The sequence below is a fragment of the Rhea americana genome, unplaced genomic scaffold (assembly GCF_003343005.1).
Source record: "Rhea americana isolate MKP2758 unplaced genomic scaffold, rheAme1 scaffold_57, whole genome shotgun sequence".
In the NCBI taxonomy this organism is placed as follows: domain Eukaryota; kingdom Metazoa; phylum Chordata; class Aves; order Rheiformes; family Rheidae; genus Rhea; species Rhea americana.
The window spans coordinates 319741-333650 of record NW_028186723.1 but is presented as its reverse complement, the minus strand read 5'-3'; the positions used below and the strand labels follow the sequence as shown (position 1 = coordinate 333650).

The window sequence follows — 13910 nt, the reverse complement described above, 5'->3', positions numbered from 1 at the left end:
CCCGCAGGAGCGCGGGCGGCGACGTTCGGCGGCGAAAAGGCTGGAAGACGTGTGTGCGTGGGTGCGGGCGGCGAGGGCTGCGTGTGTGAATCAACCTACATASGCGCACGCACGCACACGGACAGAGCGTGTGTGCACATACGTGTAAACCACTTCTAGACCTGATAGGAGGGGTTCAGACCTTGCTCCCTCTTCCCACAGGAGCCGCGTGGCGGTCCCCTGTGTGCAGCAGCGGGTGTCCCAGGACAGGAGTTCAGGGACTCCGGCGGGAGGACACGGCCTTTGCGTCAAAGTGGGCAGGCGGGACTCGTGCATTTCAGGGGAGCTGGCAGGTAAAGGATGCTGCCGCTGGTCTTCTCCATCGCTAAAACTCTGCAACACAGCACCCGTCTAGGGTTCGYAGCTGAACCACGCATATCCAGCCAAAGCCCTCCACGTTTTCTACTCTCCCSTTTTCATTCTACCTACACTGCCTAAGGACACCTGATCAGAAATGATGGTGCCATTTAATTGTCAAATATTTTGCCCCCATTCGCAGTGTCCCCTAAAACCTCAGCTAATCTCTTGTTTTCCCTCTAATTTCTCACTTCTGAGAGCCTAAGCAATAGCAGTTCAGTGCTATGACAGAATAAAACATAGATCATTTCTGCTTTAGTAATTCTGCGTTGCAGGATTTTTCAGCTACCAGCAAGAGAATCTCACTCGGTTGAAACATTATGACTTGACTTTTATAGTATCTTCACATACTAGTCCCCTGTAATTTTACTCTGAATCCATGCAGATTCGACTGAATTAAGAGCCAAATTTTCCTTGTATTAGARCCTCTAAATTCATTTATTGGCCTGGCTCTACATCGCCATATGCAGGTTTAAGAATTAAAACAACAAAAGATACTCATTAAAAAGATCGTGCAGCATAATATTTTTACTCAGCCATCCTCTTTGACCGCTATATTTTAGAGATGAAAAAAACACTTCCTCCATCAGACAAATAACAGATAATCTTTCTTGTTCATGAAGACACTAAGTTCCAGAAATTTTCTGGTCAGGAAAGTTAATCTTGTTTATACAAGACTATTTTCATATGTAACCTAGAGGCACCCTAGAAAGATGTTGTTTTCCCATCAATCAAAACCTGATTTCCAGTTTGCTTTTTGCACCTCCACTGATCAGTATGTGCAAGGCAAAACATCACTGTGATATTACTGAAATTTGGAAAGTAAATTCTGGCCATTAACAAATATAATGTAATTAACTTTGCTCCTGTAAGAAAGAAGATAAGCCTTAAAGGGATTTTGCAGTGAGGAGGGGTGAGATGGCAGAGATACCAGATTGAAACAGTAAAAAGAATCTGCGCAAGAGAGTATACAACAAAACATGACGTCTGTGCATCCTGCCAATTGTTAATAAATATTTTAAAGTACTGTGGGAAATCRCTGGAGGATTTTCTGATAAAATTGAGGACTGGATCACTTCCCAGAGGCCCAAAAGTGGGGTCATTAATCAAAAAAAGATGAAATTCCCTGAACCATCTAGTGCACCTCCGGATAAGAAAAAGTTGCAGGGTTTTTTCTCTCTTCTGCTAAATTTCTCTTAGCAGCTTGGTTATCAGCCACAGAAAATCTCATCTAGATTTGACTGAGGTGCTTTCTGATTTCTAAAACACTGTGACCTGAAAAAGGATCGATGTTCCTGAAAGCTTGTTTGTATTTTATGACTCTATCAGCCAATCTAATAAAAGATACCACCTCTTTGTGCCTTTCTAGCCTCAAAACGACCTCTAGCATTTAAAGGACATAGCCAAAAAACAAATCAGTCCCTGAGCTGTACAGAGTTGCTCCCTCCYGGTCTCTCTCCTTCCCTCTTCCAGCTATATTAATAGCAAACATACCACCAAATTCCTCGTAAAAACAGAACAGCACGATTTCCCTCCTCCCCTCCCATWTATCATTCAGGCCAAGTTCAATTATTCTTAGAAAAACCCCCTCTTCCAAGAGCTTCTAGCCGATGCACAGCTCAGCGCAACCCGCGCGAGCTGCGCTGCTCTGCCCCGGCTCCCCGACACCTGCGGCCTGGGGTTACCCGCGCCAGGGCCCGCAGAGCTCTGACCTGCGCCGAGCGGGCTCCTCTCGCGCTTCCTCCCCTAGTGCCGCTGGTCACCTGGAGCAAAACGCTTCAACACAGGCAAGCGGGTCACTTTCTAGCCTTCTTCCTTCCTTAGAGCCTGCTGGGTTGTTTTCACACTTTCCCCTCCCTTTCTCACATGCTGGCCAAGCCCTCCCGTAACACCCAGGGGAGGAATCCACTGGCAAGTTCCCCAAAACGTGTGGAGCAGCCCCCCCCCGCCCCCGTCCAGTATCTTGTGCACTAGAGGCACCATGTGTCGCCAGGCTGCCCTGGCCAGTTTGCTGCGAGCCTTTGCTTTTCATCAAGGTTTATTTGAACTGTAGCTATTGTTACTCTCTTAGGTCATCAGACCTCCAGCACCGGGGAGACCAGTAAAAAGCAAAGAGAAATGGTTAGAAATGTCATAGAGTATTTCCATTGCACTCCCCACCGTGGATTTTTCAACATTTTACTTTCTCTTTTAGATAGGCAGCATCTGTGGTCCTGACACCTCTGCAGTTCTGTTTGATTACCCTCTAGTCGTATACATTTCCACACAAAATGCAGACAGTAAAAAAAAAAAAAAAAAGGAAAAAAAAAGAAAAAAAATCGTATCTGTTAAATCAATCTGCTCTGTTCAGTTTCCTGCCTCTTGGCCGCCTTCTGGTTTCTTTTCCTTCAAAGTACTTTTATTTTGCACCTTCTGAACTGGCTTCAAGGTGCATTCATAAAATGAACTGCAAGCACAGCAATCTCATCAATCAGCGTCAGCTCCAGGTTGAAAGGATCCTGAAAACTGCCTTTGTTTTTTTAATGCTCAGTGATTTGAATTGCTTTTGAACATCTTCCCGGCCGCGGTTCCCTCCATGAATTTTGTACTGGGCTGCACTGTAGACCTGCATGTGCGATGCYGGAGGAGGGTGGGCATCTCTGTGGGATGGAAGGGGATCAGCTGAGGTTTGCCTGAATGTGAGAACCGAAGTGCCACTCACTGAAACAGCTTTGGACAAAAAACTTTCCCAAACCACAGCTTGCTCGTCTCTCTGCCTGTCTCTCGCTTGTTTTCCCCAGACTTGCTACTGACTGTGCACAAAAACCCTTCCCTCTTCATATTTCTGAGTACACCCACCTGGCAGAAAGTTTAGAATTGGGTTTGCTTTGTAAAACTGATACAAGCATGTCTCCTTTGCATTACGGTTGTCGTGTTCATTTGTGCTTTAACAAAAGGCAATCATGCATCTGAAAAGACATTTTCCTGGAAAGGGCTGAACTTGTCAAATGTGCAGGAAAATGGAGTACTTCATTTGGCTGTATAGATTTCCAGACAGTGAGTTCATTTGAAAGCTAATAATTAGATACACGTAATACTGTCTTAGCGTTACTGTCTTAACATGGAATAATTGTCCTTTTTACCTCGTTTACTGTGGGAGAAAATCTTAGGGAGTCATTTATTATAGCAAGGTGTGTTATTGCCTTGTGATCACTGTTTGACAAGCTGAGGTCCTGTGATATATATATGTAATTAATAAATAATGTGCCTGGTTTTTTTTTGTGTGTACAAGCACACCTCTATACTTATATTCACAGAGAGTTACAAAATATTTACCTATGTCCATAGRACTGGCAGGAACTTCTGGGCCACTGGGTCTCCTATCACAGGTGCCATGTGATGTAATCCTTTTTATATACTTACCAAGTTCCGTCCTCAAAGTGATTTARTATTTTGAGTACAATTGGGAGGCTTGTTCCTGAACCACATAGTCAAACAGTTAGTAACAATCTCTAATCAAAATGTCTGATACCTCTTTTTGATCCTTTTTTATGTACCAGCACTGGCCRGATTAGCTCTTCCCTCTCTCTTCCTGGGAGATGACTCCATGATGTGTTTACAGARAGAAATCTTGTTGCTCTCTGTTCACTTTGCAAAATCCCACGAAGTAGCCTCTCCTTACATTCCCCAGCCATCACCACAGCCCTTGTCTGCACCTTTCCTGTTGCGTGCTAGGACTGCATTTTTCTTTTTTCTTGTTTCCACCCTGTTGGCAACTCAGTTATTCAGTGATTGAAGCGTGAGCTGCCAACCAGCTCTAATCAAAGGATTTGGTCATTTGTGCCTTTGACCTTCCCTTTCTACTGATTTCTCTCTTGCAGTTGGCCATTTTTTTTCTGTGTATCATCTCAGGCCTGCTTTGTCGTGATGATGCCTCATATTTTCTGTCATGAGCAATTTCACCAGTTCTCTACTAACATTTGTCCCAAGCTCATTTACAAAAACACAGTGCTAGATGTCCAAGAGTGATCTCTCAACACTCCCCCTAAAACTTCCCTCTAACCTAACCTAACCTAACCTAACCTAAGTCTTTCTTGCACTGCTCTCACAACAGGTCTTTACTGAATTTAACCCTTGTGCTAAATCACTTCTCCCCTTACCCAAGAACTTTCTACATGGCACCACATGAAATATGTAACCAAAGTCCAGATAGGTGAGATCCACTCCATTTCCTCCACTAAGCAAGTCATTTACCTTATCCAAGAAAGATAAATGGATTTGATAAACCCATTTAATCTCAGGCCATTTACCTCTCTCTCTTTAACCATCTTTTCCTTCACAATTTGTTGTGAAGCCTTCCATATTCTGTTAAGCTGAAATTTTCATGCCTGTTCTTGTCTAGATCAGTTCCTTCTTGCTTCTTACATATAAGGCCCATGCTTGCTATTCTGTCCCTGAATGGAGGGATCTGGTAAAGACATTAGAGCTAGTTCTTCCAGAGCTCTGGCATGTGGATTATCCTGTTCCTCCACCTGCAATGCAGGAAGGTTCCTTGAGATTTGCTTCTATCCTGGTTGTGCTCGTTTCCATATCCCTATCCCATTATCCCTCTCGTCTTCAACCTTCTGATTAACATCCTTACCCTCAGTGAAAGCTAAGGCAAAGTAGGAATTTGGATTTTGCACATACTTAACACTAGCCTCTACCCTATCTTTCCTATGTAGTAACCTCTCTTTTCTTTCCCTGTTTTCTTCAGCTATATGTATCCAGGAAAAGTATTTTCCCATACATATTACTGTCCTTTAGAAGATTGAAATCTGCCTGACTTATGAGATATAGCTTTTTTAACTGATTGATCATTTTGTTTTCTTAAAACAGTTCCTTTTAATTGTTTTTTATTCTCAATATCATATCTGAGGTTGCAATTGATTCAGCTGCAGCCTCTCCCTTCAAGATTTTCCCCTTGCTTGTGTTTTATCCAGAGGGAACTTAGGCTTAATTAACTGGCAGTTTATTGCCATTGGCAGTTTATTGCCAGTCCTACAGTTTTATCCCAATACAATTCAGACATCTTCTTCTGTGTATAAATCCCCTAGCTCCTAAGGAAAGCTGACTACATTGATTAGTCCCCCCCCCCCTTTTTTTTTAATTTAAATGTACCCCTTGGAAATCTGAAGCTGTGTCAATCACACCTGCCTTGATCACAAGGCTATAATGCTTGAGTAGGGTTTATCATTAGAAAACCAGAAGGATCTTGAGTTTTCCAGAAAAAAAWTGAGAAGACTGAAGTGGACTTTCCTAATATTTCTAGGGTAAAAATAGGCAGAACAGAATGACAGAGCAGATGTAATTAGTTGTTCTTTTTAGAAATAAATTATTACTGTAAAAATATAACTCTGCAGGTCACCTTTTGTGGTTATTCTTCAAAAAGGTGTTTTATTTCAGCAGGGTCAGGAGACTCAATCAAGGCCTTCTCATAGTGATTTTTGTCTACACATCTCTCTTCACTCTCTTTGTCATCTGCTCTCCTCTCCTGCTCTCTTAYGCAATTTCCTCCTTCCTGCCTTCCTCCCTGCTGACACACTGTCTCAAAGTCCCAAAACCGAACTGGAAGTTAGAGATGTGACAGTGCAGAAGGGCTTCAATTTCTTAGCTCTGTTGCTGCAAGCCATGTCGATTTGGCACGTTGTGCATCCATCTCAGCACAGCTGGCTGAGCCAACCAAAGAGCATAACATTCTGGAGATGTGTTTCTCATTTCCTTGCAGGTGCCTGCATRTATCTCTAGGTTCCTTGGAAGCCTTGGACTACCTGGACTAGCATCTGTGTTGCTGCACCGTCCATGTTGTTGGGACTTGGCTAGCAAGTGAACAGCAGCCTGGCTATTCCTGCATATTCTACTGTCTGGCTGCAGTGATACAGGCAAAAACATTCCTGATCCTCCCCTGTATAGCTTGTTCTGTGGTGTGARTGTTGAAGTGACTCCCTGGAAATGTCTCTGGTAAAGGAAGATCTTTGTAGTCTCGCACGTGCATACAGCCTGTGGGCTGGAGGAAGCATGCTGGAAACTGGGGGCTGAAGCAGTGGTGTTCAGCCTGGTGGCTGCGAGGCTGCGAGAAACGCACCCACAGCAGACTGCACCAGGTCTTGCCCTCAGGGGTCTGCCCTGTGAGCAGCGGCCGCTGGCTGCCATGGCCTTGGCCGTGCRGGGCCATCCGCCAAGGCAGATTAAAACCTCCAGCGTGACAGAGCCTRCAACAACGCCTCTGCTGTCTGTGTCAGGCTCCTTTGGAGAAGACGGGCTTAGGAATCGCTGGTGCTGCTCTGAGCTGCAGAGCAGCTTCCYGGCAGCGGTACCAGGCGCCTCCTGAGCATTGCCCAGGCTGTACTGGCCCTCTGAGCAAGGCGACTGCTTCCTGAGCACTCCCGAGGGAGATGGCTTGGCACAGCAAAAGGAGAGGTATGGCCTTGCGTTAGGGTATGATGAGCCCTAGAGTCAGCAGTTCAGGGCTGAGTTCACACCTCTGACGCCGACTTACTGCATGACCTAAGGGAAGGTGCTTAGCTGCTTTCCTTCGGCTCCTGACTCTGCTAAATGCCAGGGATAATAAGTAACTTTGTGCAAGTGCTACAAAGCTTTGAAATCTTTAAATGAAAAGACACTATATAATTGCAAAGCATTTTTAATAATACTAATAATTTGCTCCGCTCTGCATTGCCCTTCAGTCTCAGGGAGGCTGGAGCACTGTAAAGTCACAAGCATGCAGTCAGTGAGCATTAGGCTCTGCTGAAGCGGAGGATTTTCCTGAGTTTGTCTCCATTTTGATCTCATCCTGGTTTAAACAGGAATCTGACCTGAGCTTATGACCCAACAAAAAGCTGCAAACTCAGAGTGGCACCTGGTGCTGGCAGATAGGTGCTTTCTGGAAAGCAGGGGCATTTGGGGGAAGGGTTTTAAACAGCTGTGTTTACAACACAAACAATAGGAATCTGATGTGAGCTGAGGGGGCTACGTGAAGGACGGCATGAAGCTGTAATTAAAGCAACAGTGAAGAGAAAAGAAAGAAAAAGTGAAGCTCACTTAGGCTAAAGTGCTCCCAGTCAGAGACAGGTAGACACATGTCGCAGGAAGTGCCTGGCTGGAACCAGCCAGCTCTGCRTTTCAGGGAGGGCTTTACACTCCTAAAAGTGCATTCCCAGGAYGGTAGGGTTCTTCTGGGGCAAAAACCTTGAATGTGAAAATTAATCTGGAGGATTACAAAGGGAGCTCTTTTGTGTAGCACTGCAGCTAGAAAGAGATGAGGTTGTCATCTTTAGTTAGGCTTGGAGAGCTTGTGTTTAACCATGATRTTATTTTTACTTGACTCACTAAAAGAACAGTAGCTAGAGCTGGTGCCTGCAGCTGACTGCAGTCCAACGCCTCCTCTTCCAAAACAGAGGATGCTCTGTGCACTGCTGGCAATATCTGTGATTTTTATCAGGACTTTTGTGCTTTGGGGAATTATATCATAAAATCGCGGATCCTCAGAACAAGGGAATTGTAGCTTTCATTTATAAACAAAGTATGTTCCTAGCCCTCAAGGTTGAAAGATTTGAAAACATTAAACTAGTGCAATCTAAATGCTGAAAAACTGGGAGGGTGAATAAAGACATCCCAAAATTCACTGACTTTAAAAAAAAAAAAAAAAAGTTGGGAAAAGAAATAGTTGGCAAACTACTTCTTGGGAAACGGAGCAGGGCTTGAGCTGACTCCTGTCTTTTCAATGCTTGGGGTTGCCAGTATGTCTCTGAACTTTGCAGACATTCGTGAGTCCCTCCATAACAATAGCAGCTGCAGTGCGTTGGAGCTCTGGAAATGCTGACAGGAGAAAAGCTGCAGGAAAAGATTGTTTTAGCAACCTATGACAACTCAAAGAGCAGCATTAATCTTAATGCCTGTTTGGGGTCTGCCTTGTTCCCAGAGACCCTGCACTTTCTGGCATGGGCACATCTGGCAAACAGCCCCTTATATGTCCCAGTGCACCCGCTGTCTGGATCAGCAAGCTTACCACCATAGTTGGTATCTATAGGTACAGTGTGAGGGGAAGGAGGAGTGAACAGAGTAAGTAAAGAGGTTAGAAATTCAACCTGGGCACACACCAAAAAATTAATTATTGTAATTGTAAGGATTGTAGTGCTGGTGAGGTATGTCAGATATTGCCAGCTGCTTAATGATAAAATACATGCAAGGCAGTGCAAGTTTTGCTCAAGCATGCACATGCACACACACACGCACACATGCTGCCTTTCAACATGCCCAGGTCTTGGGAGTCAGGAGGTCTATTAAGATCAAGCACTCACCAATAGCGCTGTTGGGAAACCAGTTTTAACCTCTCAGCAGTGATACAAACAGGCAAATTTTTTCTGATTTCCCATCACAGGTGTGCAAAACATTGCGTGGCAACGCCCCCTGAGGTCAAGGTGAAAGTTTGCTGCCAAGAACACGTTGCTATCTGCCAAAGATAAACTAGCTGCAGTGCAAACACAGCCAAGCCGAAGTAGAAGCCCACAAACAAAGCAGGCTTCCTGTGCCCTCTAAAGACACAAAGACTGAGTTTAAAGAAGGTGGAACTAATATACATGTGCTCAAACAAGTCTCAGGAATAAGGGAAAGACAGCTTATGATTGGAAACCTTGGTTTCTGAGGCTCTGGGAAGAAATCAAGATAGGAAAGCTGCCTCCCAACCCAAGGTTGTCCTGCTAACACTTACGGTCTTAGCAATTCTCCCTGGCAATTATTTAAACATTTAATGGGCTTGATTCAGCCTGCTCTGGGGAACTCTCCAGTTCTCGAAAAGCTTCTGGACATGCCCACTATGAGCAATTCACTTGTTCAAATTTGAACCAGCTAATTAAAAACTGATGTACACACCTATTTCTGTTTAAAGTAAGTTTTCTTCAGGTAGTTAAATCATTTTCCTGACAGACTGTTGTTTAATCAGAATAAGCCTGGTGTAAACTGAAACAAGAGCTCATCAACTTTAATCAGCTTGCGTATCTGGTTCAAAAATCTCATCTGTAAGTAGGCTGATGCAATTGTGTGCAGATGAGCCCTAAGAAAAACATCTTCATAGCACACAAAATGGGCCTTGCTGGCCCAGCAGTGCCCCTGCCTGCTTCCCAGCCGCTGTGACTTCTGACTGGGTCCTCCTGGGCCGTGGCGGTGTCAACCATAAAAGGGGAGAGAGAGGATGAAAGAGATGAAAACTCCCTCYGCTTGTTTCTCTTCATCATCTGGGGAGCAGCTCATAAGCACCACGTTTCCATGGTGCTATGAATATATTATGTTACCACGAGACAGCATGTTTCAGAGAGATTAGGGGYGAATTTTCAGCGCTGTAAATCACCTTGGTGCCAGTGAAGTCAGGCAAAGGGGCATGTGAAATACCACGTGAGGAGGGATGGGCCCCCAGCTTCAGAGAAACACGGGGGTTTCTGCCATCCGTGCCCGTAAGGCCAGGCTCTCATGTGAACGTTTTGCACCGCAGTGAGGAGGCTAATTCTTACGGATATTTCCTTTCTTGTTTCAGCACTGCACTACCCAGTTCAACTACAGGACTGCCTGGACGGTGTATGAAAAACCCCCGGGTCTTGTCCATCCCCCGCTGTTCTTGACAACATGGGGATCTTTTTTTCCAATACCGTGTATTCCCATGGCGTAAAGTTGCAGCATTGCATCACAGGAGGAACGCTCCACATACTGCCACAGATAAGGAGAAATTGGGGGAGACAGGCATAAAGAAGTAAGCAAAGTCAAGCCTGTTCTTTCAGGCAACCCTTCACTGCCACCTGGACAAACGCTGTGGAGTCAACACTAAAAAGGAGATGAAAGGAAGCYGATTTGCAGATAGCCCCCCTTGGCCAGGCTAGCTAACCCAGATCCCACCTTTACCTCCTGTCAAAACGAGATTGSTCCAGCCGTCCGTAACCACGTTTGCAGCAGCGTCAACCAGGGCATGCTGAAATGAGCCTCCCGTCAGCCCAGCCTGGTTTGTGTTAGATCAGCTGAGCTGCCAGCCAAGCACCTCCACAGCATTGCTTCAGAGGAGACAGCACCGTCTCTAGTTTCCTGGCCTCGCTGGTCACCTTTCCCATGGGCATCTCATTTTTGGACAKGCTTGACCTTGCTTGCAGTGCCAGATCAGACAGGATCACTAGCTGATAACCTGGCTACCAGAAAAGGTCAGGCAGAGCTTTATGTAAAATAGCAAAGTTGGTATTTGGATATGGACTTGTGTTCACTTTTGAAGTGAACTTTTGAAGACTTTTGAAGTCTTTCAAACCTGAGAGCTTCCCCTTTCTGTCAAGAAAATTTAGCATGGCAAAATCCTTACTGGAAAGCTCATTATACTTTGAACACCACAATTTGGATTTTTTTTTATTATGGATATATGATGCGAAGGTAACACTTATTAATTTTCCTAATTTTTAGAGCAAGACAGATTCCTAGCTGCAATGAGATCATATCAAAATCACACGTGAAGGTTTCACAACATCTGGGGCAGAAGAACTGAAACCATTTGTGCTTAAAATACATTACATGTGCACCTCAGCTGCAAAACACTTACTTAAAAGAGGCTAAAGCATGGATTTAAAAACCTGAGGAGTYAGAAAACATGAGTTCCATTTTTCTTTGCCTGTGACTCATTTCCCCAGGCATTCAGTGAGGGATGATGAGGCTTTTAGTCCCTCAGCTCATGGTATCCTTGATGGTGGCCTTTCCCCTCCCTTGTWCCAAAACATGCTCTCACCTTCTTCCCAGACTTGACCTTGCTGTCACTAGTTTSCATACCTGGAGTTGGATTTCCACGTTTCCAGCTGCCAGGCCGCAGCACAGCTCGGGAGCCGTTTCTGGAGCTGCTGCCTGCAGTGAGGCAGACGGAGCTGCCCCTGAGCCTCCCGGGCAGCCACGGCTACCGGGAGCGCCGCGGGGAACACGGAAAGCCGTGAGCTCACTCATTTCTAGCGGCGACAGGGCTGTTCCTCCGACCACGGCGGCTCTCACGGGCGAGAAGGAATCCGGCCACTGCACCAGCTCATTTTGCCCTCTCAGGCCTTGCTTAAACTTGGAAGCCTTTGCAGAAGTATTCGGCCAGCCAAATCGCATTATATCGGCAAAATACTTCCACTGCCAGTGTAGTTAGTGCCAACCCAGTGACAAATAAACTAGACTGACAGAAGTCTTTTGCTTGCCAGGCTCATGTTTACACTAGCTGACATCGCGGTGCTGAAAACACAGGAGCCAGGCCTGAAAGTCAAGCTCTCTTCTTCTTTTACACCCTTTCGGGCTCTTCCTTCCCACGCCAGAGCGGCGCAGCGCCCGCAGCGAGCTCGGGGGACAACCTGCTGTCCGGGAGAGGGCAGAGCTACCTCCTCTCCCCTTTCTGTCCTGCCCGCACCAGTCTGCTCGTTGCAGTTTTCCTCCTAGCGTTTCCCGCTGGGAGGCTTCATCAAAGCTTGTGGCTAAGTTTCCTCTCCGCTTTGGTCCTYATTCTTTACATATTTAATGAAGATCCTTCTTTACATCGCCCTACCGGGGGCTGGGTATTCATCGTAGGGAGCTCCAACTACTAGTGTTTTAGGTAAGSCGGAGGAAAGGACTGCCGGTGAGGAAGCCAGGAGGGAAGCAGGGAGGATGATCTGACGAAAAGATCAGCAAAGATCAAGGGAGAGCATGTCGGGCCAGGCAAGGGAGAGGGGGGAAGGGGTGCATGCGGACAAACAGGAGAACTCAGGCTGAGGTCTGATGGGGAAGGGGTGCTTGACTCTGCTGGGTACAATAATTTTGCTAATAATTTATGGCGGTTTCAGAAAGATGAAAAGAAAATCTAGATGGAGACAGAGAAGAACCAGTGGGGACCAACAGCTTACCCAATACGCTTGGAAACAGACAGAAAAGGGAAATGGGGATATATGCAGAGGGACAGGAGTGGGTAGGAACAATTATTAATAATTACAGAGTGAAATGCTGACTGCTTTCACTTCAGCTTCTGTACCAGAAGACTGCAATCACCCTTGCAGGAATTATGTGGTAAGAATCACAACTTTTAGAAGTTATATTTAAAAACAAATATTTTGGTCCCCTGCATTCATCTTACCCCCCAAACTATCTTTTATTTGTTTTGTTTTTTAATAGCTCCCCTGGAAAGCTAGAAGCATGTTGTAGCTGGGACAATCGCCTGCCAATAAATATGCTTTATAATTCTCTTTATTAAAATCTTTCTTTTTTAGAAACATAAATTGAAACACTTTGCAATTAGTTATACAGATCAGTTAATACTGGTGACAGGTCCTAYATAATTAAACAAGTACTACAAATTCCAGCTGTTTACAAGCCAAAACTTAAATTAATGAGATCATGTAAGCTCAATAAATAGTATATCTGGTCCAGTTCAAGTATAATTCAACAATCACAGCCTTAATCCTCAGAGAATAGAAAAACCCTGAATGTAACCAGCCTAACACTAATTCAGTGTTAAAGCTAATATGAAACTTTGTCAAATTTTATGGGGCAAGTGTTTTTTTGTTTGTTTTTTGTTTTTTTTACCTCAAAGAAAATAATTTGCAAATTGACATTAAAGACTATTTGAGATCAATATAGATTTTACACAGATGAAAAACAATAGTTCCTATTCAAAAAGTGCAATCTTTGGTTGAGATGTATTGAAATGGTTTGTATATATTAAGGAAGCTCTTTTTAAAATATCAATGTTTTTCTGGCTAGACCTGAGCCTGCTTTGTGCTATATATAAAAATCTGTATGTATATATATATATATGTATATATATAAATAAACTGCATATATTATAGTGATGATGAATTATGCCAACTTGGAAAAGTAAAGATTTTGAAAGTAGTAAATTGAAAGAAACAATGCATTTTTACACAAGCTGAGAAAGTTAAGTGGCTGCCTACAGTGGTGTTCTTTCTCAGCAGAATAGGTAGTAAAAAGAAGTTGAGGAGTTGAATGCCTGTCAGTATTGCATGATGGCCTGTTGGAGGCGGGAAAGGAGATTTCCTCTGAGATATCAAAGTGCATCAGGCTGAAAACAGACCATAGGGATTGTTAGGAGATGGTCAAGACTTGGAATTGCTTTTAACTGCTTTAAAATGTTGGATTTTAAGAGGAGAAGACACCTTCTCAGAAGTGCTGCTTTTGTGGCTATACCCAACATTTTGCAGAATGTTGTCATGCCAGGAAAGATCGCAAAGGAATGGAAAATCCAAATCTCCTCTACAAATGTCTGGATTTGATCACATTTATGGGGCTGGGCACTGCACCTGCATCACCCACTTGTGTCAGTTGCTTCCAGAAGAGGACTCTACATACAGAAGAGATGCCACTTGGAGCCTGCAGCTTCCTGAGTAGCAAGCAAGGGACCAATGACTCAAAAAAGATATCTGAGGCCTCGACAATTCCTGGCAAGCCTCGGTCTAGACTCCAGCTTTTGGACACCAAGGTAGAGGCTGAAAAAGAGGTGATCACATCTCATCCAC

At 44.6% G+C, this 13910-nt stretch overlaps 1 protein-coding gene across 1 annotated transcript in view; it reads right to left on the bottom strand.

The window, feature by feature from the left end:
- The window catches only part of PDCD4 (programmed cell death 4), a 19779-nt gene extending 17544 nt beyond the window's left edge, over nt 1-2235 (bottom strand). Inside the window, exon 1 of the mRNA XM_085319107.1 lies at nt 2109-2235. The gene's annotated coding sequence lies outside the window, so the exon portion shown is untranslated. The remainder of the gene's footprint in view (nt 1-2108) is intronic.
- Nucleotides 2236-13910: the final 11675 nt, after the last annotated feature.